Raw genomic sequence first — 9,326 nt, forward strand, 5'->3', positions numbered from 1 at the left:
GTTGGGGTTTCTTGTTTTTTTCACGTGATGTTATTCGGTGGCGTCATGCAACCTCTGTCCTGCCCATCCAAGGTTCGTCTTTGGATGAATAAACTCTTGAGTTGTCCAAAGGGCTTCAGAAGAGGCTCCTGCGACATCTTAGGGATGGAGATGGGCACGGCCCAGCTCCACGTCCCGCTCTTGCTCCCTTTGTGCTGCCCAAAATAAACAAGAACTCAGCTGCAATAAACTTTTCCTCCACTCGCCTCCTTGCTATGGCTTCGTTGAATCCCAAATACCTCGTTTTCATCCAGGCTGGGGCTTGGCCATCTCTAGGGTTGAGTTTTTCCAATGGTGCTGCAAGGATGGGAATGGTGGGACGACTCCATGGATGGGTGGAGGGCGAGGAGGGCAGGTGGGCTTGTGGTGTCCACGTTTTGGAAGGATGCTACACCCTTCCGACGTAACCATCGGCGCCAAATAAACCTCATCCGTGGTTTGGTTTGAACCCTTATCCTTGTCCAAGGGAAACGGAGAGGGATGGAGAGCCCGATCCCAGCGCCAGGGTCTCCACCCCAGCCCCACCACCCCTGCAGCCGCTTCCCGGGGGGGGTCTCGCACCCTCCGGGCACTGAAATTGCTCCCGGCCCCTCAAAATTGGGGAATTTTTTCAGTTTTCCCCTCCAGAAAAGGCTCTTCCACCCACACAGCCCCCGCTTCGTCACCACCACAGAGCGACTCACACGACGCTGTCGTGGTTTAACCCCAGCCGGCAACCAAGCCCCCACCCAGCCGCTCGCTCGCTCCCCGCCGGTGGGATGGGGGAGAGAATCGGAAGAGGAAAAACGAGAAAATTTGTGGGTTGAAATAAAGACGGTTTAATAAGGAAAGCAAAAGCCGCGCACACAAGGTAAGCAAAACAAGGAATTCGTTCGCCGCTTCCCATCGGCATCTCCAGGAAAGCAGGGCTCCATCACGCGTAACGGTTACTTGGGAAGACAAACGCCATCGCTCCGAACGTCCCCTTCTTCTTCTTCCCCCAGTTGTATATATACTGGGCGTGACGTCATACGCTGTGGGACGTCCCGTTGGTTGGTTGGGGTCGGCTGTGTCCCCTCCCGACTTCTTGTGCCCCCCTCCAGCCTCCTCGCTGGTGGGGTGAGGAGCAGCAAAGGCCTTGACTCCGTGCAAGCGCTGCTCAGCAAGAACGAAAACATCCCTCTCTTATCAGCGCTGTTTCCAGCAGAAATCCAAAACACGGCCCCGTACGAGCTACGATGGAGAAAACGAACTCTTTTATTAACTCAAAATGCTTTTATTTTGGCCGTGATTTTCTTTCGATCCATCCCCATCCTTTAAAAAGACCCTAAACAGGGTTGAAAAAATAAAGAAATTGAACGGAGACATCTAGAAAAAAACCCCATTTTGCCGTGATTTCTTTTTTCTTGGGTGAAGCTCGTGGGTCTCCCCTCCCTCCCTTCCCCTCATCTATAATCTAAGGCAAAAAAACAGAGGAGGGGGGGGTGTCTTTTTTTAAAACCACCCCCCAAAAACCCCCTTTATATATAAAAACATATAGGAAAAGAAAAATAATAGCTGGCGGGATGTGGGTGGATGGGTTGGTTACCCCTCGGTGCTACCAGCAGGGACCACCGTGATGCGTAGGTAGGTCTGAGGTGCCACCAGGATAGGGGTGGTCCCCGGTGGGGTGGTCCCCATCTTCAGCTGGTGCCTCTTGCGATGCGAGACGAGACCGGAGCTGGGCCAAAAGCTCTTGCCGCACTCAGCGCGACCCTAAGGCTTCTCCTCGCTATGGATCTGCCGATGCTGGATGAGTTGGGTGCTGCTGGTGAAGCTTTTGGGGCAATCCAGGCAAATATAGGGTTTCTGCTCCAGGTGGGACCGTTGGTGAACCAGGAGGTTGGAGCGACGGTTGAAGCCTCTGCCGCAGTCGGGGCAGCGGTAATCCTTCTCGTCGGCGTGCATCTGTTGGTGCTTGGCGAGCCTGGGATGGTTGGAAAAGCTCTTCCCACAGGTTGGGTCGGGATGTTTGTGCTTGAGGGCGTGCGTCTGCTGATGCCGCGTCAGTTGGGAGCTGTCGCCGAAACGCCGCCCGCATTGGGAGCAATCGTAGGGTCGCTCGCCGGTGTGGGTCCGCCAATGCCGCACCAGTTGGGAGCTGTCGCCGAAACGCCGCCCGCATTGGGAGCAATCGTAGGGTCGCTCGCTGGTGTGGATCCGCCCGTGCCGTACCAGCTCCGAGCTGTTCTTGAAGCTTTTCTGGCACTCGGGGCACTTGTAGGGCCTCTCCCCCGAATGCACGCGGTGATGGATGGTCAACGTTGACCTGTGCCTGAAGCTCTTCCCGCATTCGTCGCACCGGTAAGGGCGTTCATCCGTGTGCGTCTTGCGATGCCGTAGGAGGGTGGAGCTGACGCGGTAGCTCTTCCCGCAGTCGGGACACTTGTAGGGCATGTCACCGGTGTGGATGCGTCGGTGGGTGGTTAGGTTGGAGCGACGGTTGAAACGGCGTCCGCAATCCTGGCAACCGAAGGGTCGTTCGTCCGTGTGTATCCGATGGTGGTTCACCAACGCCGAGCGGCAACGGAAGCTCTTCCCGCATTCCCGGCAGGTGTTGGGTGCCTCATTGGTCCCGTTGTCCCCATGGGTCCTTGGGGACCGCTCCTGGCTGGAGGTTGGGGGTTCCACCGGTGCGTCCGCTTGCTCAGGAGCATCCTGCTGCCATAGTTCCTCCTCCTTGATTGACCCCAAATCTGTTGGGGAGAGAGACCATCCCCAGCAGTCCTCTCCGGCTGGAGGGGGTTACCGTGGAACGGGGACGGGGAACCACAGGAGTCACGGCTCGGGGAAATGGGGAGCCAAGAGCCAGGTGGCCCCAGGAGAGGATCAAGGCTCCAAGGCAGAAGCCACCTCGAGAAGGGTTGGGGACGTGGTGGGAGGAGGGATGGGGACATGGGGGGAGGAGGGATGGGGACATGGGGGGAGGAGGGATGGGGACATGGTGGGAGAAGGGATGGGGACGTGGGGGGAGAAGGTTTGGGGTCATGGTAGGAGAAGGGATGGGGACATGGGGGGAGAAGGGATGGGGATGTGGGCGAAAAAGGTTTGGGGTCATGGTAGGAGAAGGTTTGGGGTCGTGGTTGGACAAGGTTTGGGGTCATGGTGGGAGAAGGGATGGGGACGTGGGGGGAGAAGGTTTGGGGTCATGGTAGGAGAAGGTTTGGGGTCATGGTAGGAGAAGGTTTGGGGTCATGGTAGGAGAAGGTTTGGGGTCATGGTTGGACAAGGTTTGGGGTCATGGTAGGAGAAGGTTTGGGGTCATGGTAGGAGAAGGTTTGGGGTCATGGTTGGACAAGGTTTGGGGTCATGGTGGGAGAAGGGATGGGGACACGGTGACAGAAGGTTTGGGGACAGCACAAGAGCCCTACTTAGGGACAAAGCACCACCCCAGACGCTTGTCCCCCCCCAAAGCCACCTCTCAGCCCCCCATCCGCCCCCCCCGACGTGTCCCCGACCCCGGGGGACCCTTACCCGGCAGGACCACGGCGTCCCCGGTCCCCTTCACGGTGTCCCCACCGCAGGCTGTGGGGAGCGGGACGAGGGGCGTGGCAGCACCCTCCATGGCCACCACCTCCATGGGGACAACCCTAAAGGGGACAACCCCAAAAGCCATCACCCCACTTGCCTCCGGGGTTTGGTTTTTAGGATTTCACCTAAAAACAGGGATTTCTGGGAAAAAAAAATAATCGGGGGGGGGGGGGTGAGGAGGGTCCGGGGGGGGGGAGGGGCTTGACCCACCCCCCAAGACCCCCCAGGAGGATTCTGGGATGCAGGGAGGCAGGGATGGGGTGTCCCCCCTGGTGTGGGGGGCTATGGGGGGGGTCCCCACTGTGGGGTCCCAGGGGTTGTAGGGGGCTCCCCCCCCACCCCAATGCAGCCTGGCCCCGCTCTCGGGGGTCCTGGGGGGTCTCCCGGGGGTCTTGGGGGTCCCCCCCCACCCCAATGCAGCCTGGCCCCGCTCTCAGGGGTCCTGGGGGGTCTCCTGGGGGTCTTGGGGGTCCCCCCCACCCCAATGCAGCCTGGCCCCGCTCTCGGGGGTCCTGGGGGGTCTCCCGGGGGTCTTGGGGGTCCCCCCCACCCCAATGCAGCCTGGCCCCGCTCTCGGGGGTCCTGGGGGGTCTCCCGGGGGTCTTGGGGGTCCCCCCCCACCCCCATGCAGCCTGGCCCCGCTCTCGGGGGTCCTGGGGGGTCTCCCGGAGGTCTTGGGGGTCCCCCCCCCATGCAGCCTGGCCCCGCTCTCGGGGGTCCTGGGGGGTCTCCTGGGGGTCTTGGGGGTCCCCCCCCCCCCCCATGCAGCCTGGCCCCGCTCTCGGGGGTCCTGGGGGGTCTCCCGGGGGTCTTGGGGGTCCCCCCCACCCCAATGCAGCCTGGCCCCACCCGGGGGTCCCCCCCTCCCCGTTACAACCCAGCTCCGCTCCGGGCTCCCGGGGGTCTCTTGTGGGTCCTGGGGGTCTCCCATGGGTGCTGGGGGTGTCCCGAGGATCGTGGGGGTCTCCCGTGGGTCCCAGGGGTCTCCCGTGGGTCCTGGGGGTCTCCCCCCCCCCGACCCCTCTCCGCGATCCTGGGGGGGTCTCCCATGGGTCCCGGGGGTCTCCCGTGGGTCCTGGGGGTCTCCCGGGGGTCCTGGGGGGGTCTCCCGAGGATCGTGGGGGTCTCCCCCCCCCCGACCCCTCTCTGCGATCCTGGGGGGGTCTCCCATGGGTCCCGAGGGTCTCCCGTGGGTCCGGGGGATCTCCCATGGGTGCTGGGGGTCTCCCGTGGGTCCTGGGGGTCTCCCGTGGGTGCTGGGGGTCTCCCGTGGGTCCTGGGGGTCTCCCGGGGGTCCTGGGGGGGGTCTCCCGAGGATCGTGGGGGTCTCCCCCCACCCCACCCGCCCCATACACCCTGACCCCACACCGCGCTCCCGGGGGTCCTGGGGGGGGTCTCCCGTGGGTCCTGGGGGTCTCCCGTGGGTCCTGGGGGGTCTCGCGTGGGTCCTGGGGGGGGGGGGGTCTCCCGAGGATCGTGGGGGTCTCCCGGGGGTCTCCCGAAGATCGTGGGGTTCCCCCCCCCCCCCCCCCGCCGCGCTCCCGGGGGTCTCACCCCGCCGGTTCCCGGAGGGGGGGGGGGGTGGGGGGGTGGGGGTCCCACGCGTGTCCCTCCGGTCGCCCCTGACCTAGGAAGTGAATCCACGGGGCCGGAGCCGCCTCCCGCCGCTCCAGCCTTGCCTTAACCCTTCAGCTACCGGTTATGGGGGGGGGGGGGCGAGTTTTGGGTGGGGGGGGTCCCCCCAGAGCTGGCAGAGCTCCTGCAGACCCCAAATTAGGGAGCTTGGGCGTTTGGGACCCCCCCCAACCCAGGGTGAAAATAAGGGGGTGACCCCCCCCCCCCTCCATCCCCATTTCAGCACCCACCCGGGGGGGGGGAGCATCGCTGCACCCCAGGGTGGGACCGGGGGGGGGGGGGGTGTGGGGTTTTGGGGGGGGGGGGTGCCCGTGGGGGGGGTATTTTTTTAGGGGGTGCCCTCATGGGGGGTATTTTGGGGGGGGGAGTTCCCCCCATGGGGGTATTTTTTGGGGGGGGGTCCCCATGGGGGGTGTATTTTTTTGGGGGGGGGTCCTTCGAGGGGGTATTTTTTGGGGAAGGGGGGGTTTCTCCCCCCAAAATCCCAGCCCCCAAAGGTTTCTCCATCACTTTTGCACCCCAAAATCCACTTTTATAGAATTTTATTATTTTATTCCTATAAAATAACCCCCAAAATGCTATCAACCCCCCCCCAAATTTTCCACCACGGTCGGACGGCGACGGCGCAGAGACCGAATTTTGGGTCTAAATCTCCCTAAATCAGCATCCTAGAGGGAGGAAAAAGGGGGTTTTTCACCTCAAAATGACTCAATCTCACCTCGTAGCCCCGTTTCCTTCGGCACAAATCGCCAAATCCCCTCGAAAGTCACCCTAAAATGCTCCGGGCGGATGTTTTGTCCGCCCCCCCCCCCCCAAAAAATATCCGAGGTGCCATCCCGCCGCGTCCCCTTCGTCCGTTGAGGCGGGCGTCACCGCGATAAAACCTTTTTTTGGCCCTTATTTTGGTAAAATCGAAGTGGAAAGAGGCTTGGGGAAAAAAAAAAAAAGGATTTAAATGGTTGGGAAGCGACGCGGTTCCTGAGGCGACGCCATTTTGCGGCCCACGAGGAGGTGGAGGAGGCATCGTCGGAGGTTGGAAAGCGGGGTGACCTTGACCGTCCCCCCCCCCCCTTCATTTTTGGTGGTCCCCGACGTGGATCCGGTGATGACGGATGAGATCCGAGCTCCGATAAAACCTCTTCCCGCACTGGGAGCAGCTATAGGGTCGTTCACCCGTATGGATCCGTTGATGGGTCACCAAGTTGGAGCTTTGACTGAAGCTCTTCCCGCAAGCGGGACACGTATAGGGTTTCTCTCCCGTATGGATCCGATGATGGGTGATGAGCGTCGAGCTCTCCGTAAAGCTCTTCCCGCAGTCGGGACAGGCGTAGGGTCGCTCGCCCGTATGGATCCGTTGGTGACAGATGAGGGTCGAGCTATCCACGAAGCTCTTCCCGCACTGGGAACACTGGTAGGGTCTTTCACCGGTGTGGACGCGTTGGTGACGCATCAACGAGGAGCTATCGTTGAAGCTCTTCCCGCATTGAGTGCACTTATAGAATTTCTCGCCCGTATGGATCCGTCGATGCCGTAATAACGTCGAATTTTCGCTAAAACTCTTCCCGCAATCCGGGCACGTATAGGGTTTCTCACCAGTATGGATCCGTCGATGACGAATTAAAGCCGAACTCCATATAAAGTGTTTCCCGCAATCGCGACATATATAGGGCATGTCGCCTATATGAAGGCGTTGATGTTGAACGAAATAAGAGCTATCGCTAAAACTTTTCCCGCAATCGGGACATCTATAGGGGCGTTCACCCGTATGGGTTTTCCGATGGCGGATATGGGTCGACCGGATACTAAAACGTTTCCCGCATTCTTCGCAAACGTAAGGTTTTTCCCCCGTATGTATCCTACGATGTTTAACCAACGTCGAACTGTGACCGAATTTTTTCCCGCAGTCGGGGCACTTATAGGGTTTTTCGCCCGTATGGATCCGCCGATGAGCCGCTAACGCCGAATTTTGGTTGAAGCGATCGCCGCAGTCGGGGCACCTATAGGGTTTTTCGCCCGTATGGATCCGCCGATGGGTTACTAAAGCCGAACTGCTGCCGAAACCTTTCCCGCACTCGTAGCATCCATAGGGGCGGCCGGGGGGTGATGGGAGCCTCAAATCCCCCGGGTTGGTTTCTGGGGGGGTCGGTGGATGGGGGGGGCCCCCCGTTTCTGTGAAAGAAGCTATAGTGGGGGGATGGTATAGGGGAAGGAGCTTGGGGGGGTGCTATAGTGGGGGGATGGTATAGGGGAAGGAGCTTGGGGGGGTGCTATAGTGGGGGGATGGTATAGGGGAAGGAGCTTGGGGGGGGTGCTATAGTGGGGGGATGGTATAGGGGAAGGAGCTTGGGGGGGGGGTGCTATAGTGGGGGGATGGTATAGGGGAAGGAGCTTGGGGGGGTGCTATAGTGGGGGGATGGTATAGGGGAAGGAGCTTGGGGGGGGTGCTATAGTGGGGGGATGGTATAGGGGAAGGAGCTTGGGGGGGTGCTATAGTGGGGGGATGGTATAGGGGAAGGAGCTGGGGGGGGTGCTATAGTGGGGGGATGGTATAGGGGAAGGAGCTTGGGGGGGTGCTATAGTGGGGGGATGGTATAGGGGAAGGAGCTGGGGGGGGTGCTATAGTGGGGGGATGGTATAGGGGAAGGAGCTTGGGGGGGTGCTATAGTGGGGGGATGGTATAGGGGAAGGAGCTTGGGGGGGTGCTATAGTGGGGGGATGGTATAGGGGAAGGAGCTTGGGGGGGGTGCTATAGTGGGGGGATGGTATAGGGGAAGGAGCTTGGGGGGGGTGCTATAGTGGGGGGATGGTATAGGGGAAGGAGCTTGGGGGGGTGCTATAGTGGGGGGATGGTATAGGGGAAGGAGCTTGGGGGGGTGCTATAGTGGGGGGATGGTATAGGGGAAGGAGCTTGGGGGGGTGCTATAGTGGGGGGATGGTATAGGGGAAGGAGCTTGGGGGGGTGCTATAGTGGGGGGATGGTATAGGGGAAGGAGCTTGGGGGGGTGCTATAGTGGGGGGATGGTATAGGGGAAGGAGCTTGGGGGGGTGCTATAGTGGGGGGATGGTATAGGGGAAGGAGCTTGGGGGGGTGCTATAGTGGGGGGATGGTATAGGGGAAGGAGCTTGGGGGGGTGCTATAGTGGGGGGATGGTATAGGGGAAGGAGCTTGGGGGGGTGCTATAGTGGGGGGATGGTATAGGGGAAGGAGCTTGGGGGGGGTGCTATAGTGGGGGGATGGTATAGGGGAAGGAGCTTGGGGGGGGTGCTATAGTGGGGGGATGGTATAGGGGAAGGAGCTTGGGGGGGTGCTATAGTGGGGGGATGGTATAGGGGAAGGAGCTTGGGGGGGGGTGCTATAGTGGGGGGATGGTATAGGGGAAGGAGCTTGGGGGGGGTGCTATAGTGGGGGGATGGTATAGGGGAAGGAGCTTGGGGGGGTGCTATAGTGGGGGGATGGTATAGGGGAAGGAGCTTGGGGGGGGTGCTATAGTGGGGGGATGGTATAGGGGAAGGAGCTTGGGGGGGGTGCTATAGTGGGGGGATGGTATAGGGGAAGGAGCTGGGGGGGGTGCTATAGTGGGGGGATGGTATAGGGGAAGGAGCTGGGGGGGGTGCTATAGTGGGGGGATGGTATAGGGGAAGGAGCTTGGGGGGGGTGCTATAGTGGGGGGATGGTATAGGGGAAGGAGCTGGGGGGGGGTGCTATAGTGGGGGGATGGTATAGGGGAAGGAGCTGGGGGGGGTGCTATAGTGGGGGGATGGTATAGGGGAAGGAGCTGGGGGGGGTGCTATAGTGGGGGGATGGTATAGGGGAAGGAGCTTGGGGGGGGTGCTATAGTGGGGGGATGGTATAGGGGAAGGAGCTGGGGGGGGTGCTATAGTGGGGGGGATGGTATAGGGGAAGGAGCTTGGGGGGGGTGCTATAGTGGGGGGATGGTATAGGGGAAGGAGCTTGGGGGGGGTGCTATAGTGGGGGGGATGGTATAGGGGGGAAGGAGCTGGGGGGGGTGCTATAGTGGGGGGATGGTATAGGGGAAGGAGCTGGGGGGGGTGCTAGTGGGGGGATGGTATAGGGGGGGGTGCTATAGTGGGGGGATGGTATA

This window comes from Platalea leucorodia, assembly GCF_965183815.1.
Source record: "Platalea leucorodia genome assembly, chromosome: 28".
NCBI classification, from domain to species: domain Eukaryota; kingdom Metazoa; phylum Chordata; class Aves; order Pelecaniformes; family Threskiornithidae; genus Platalea; species Platalea leucorodia.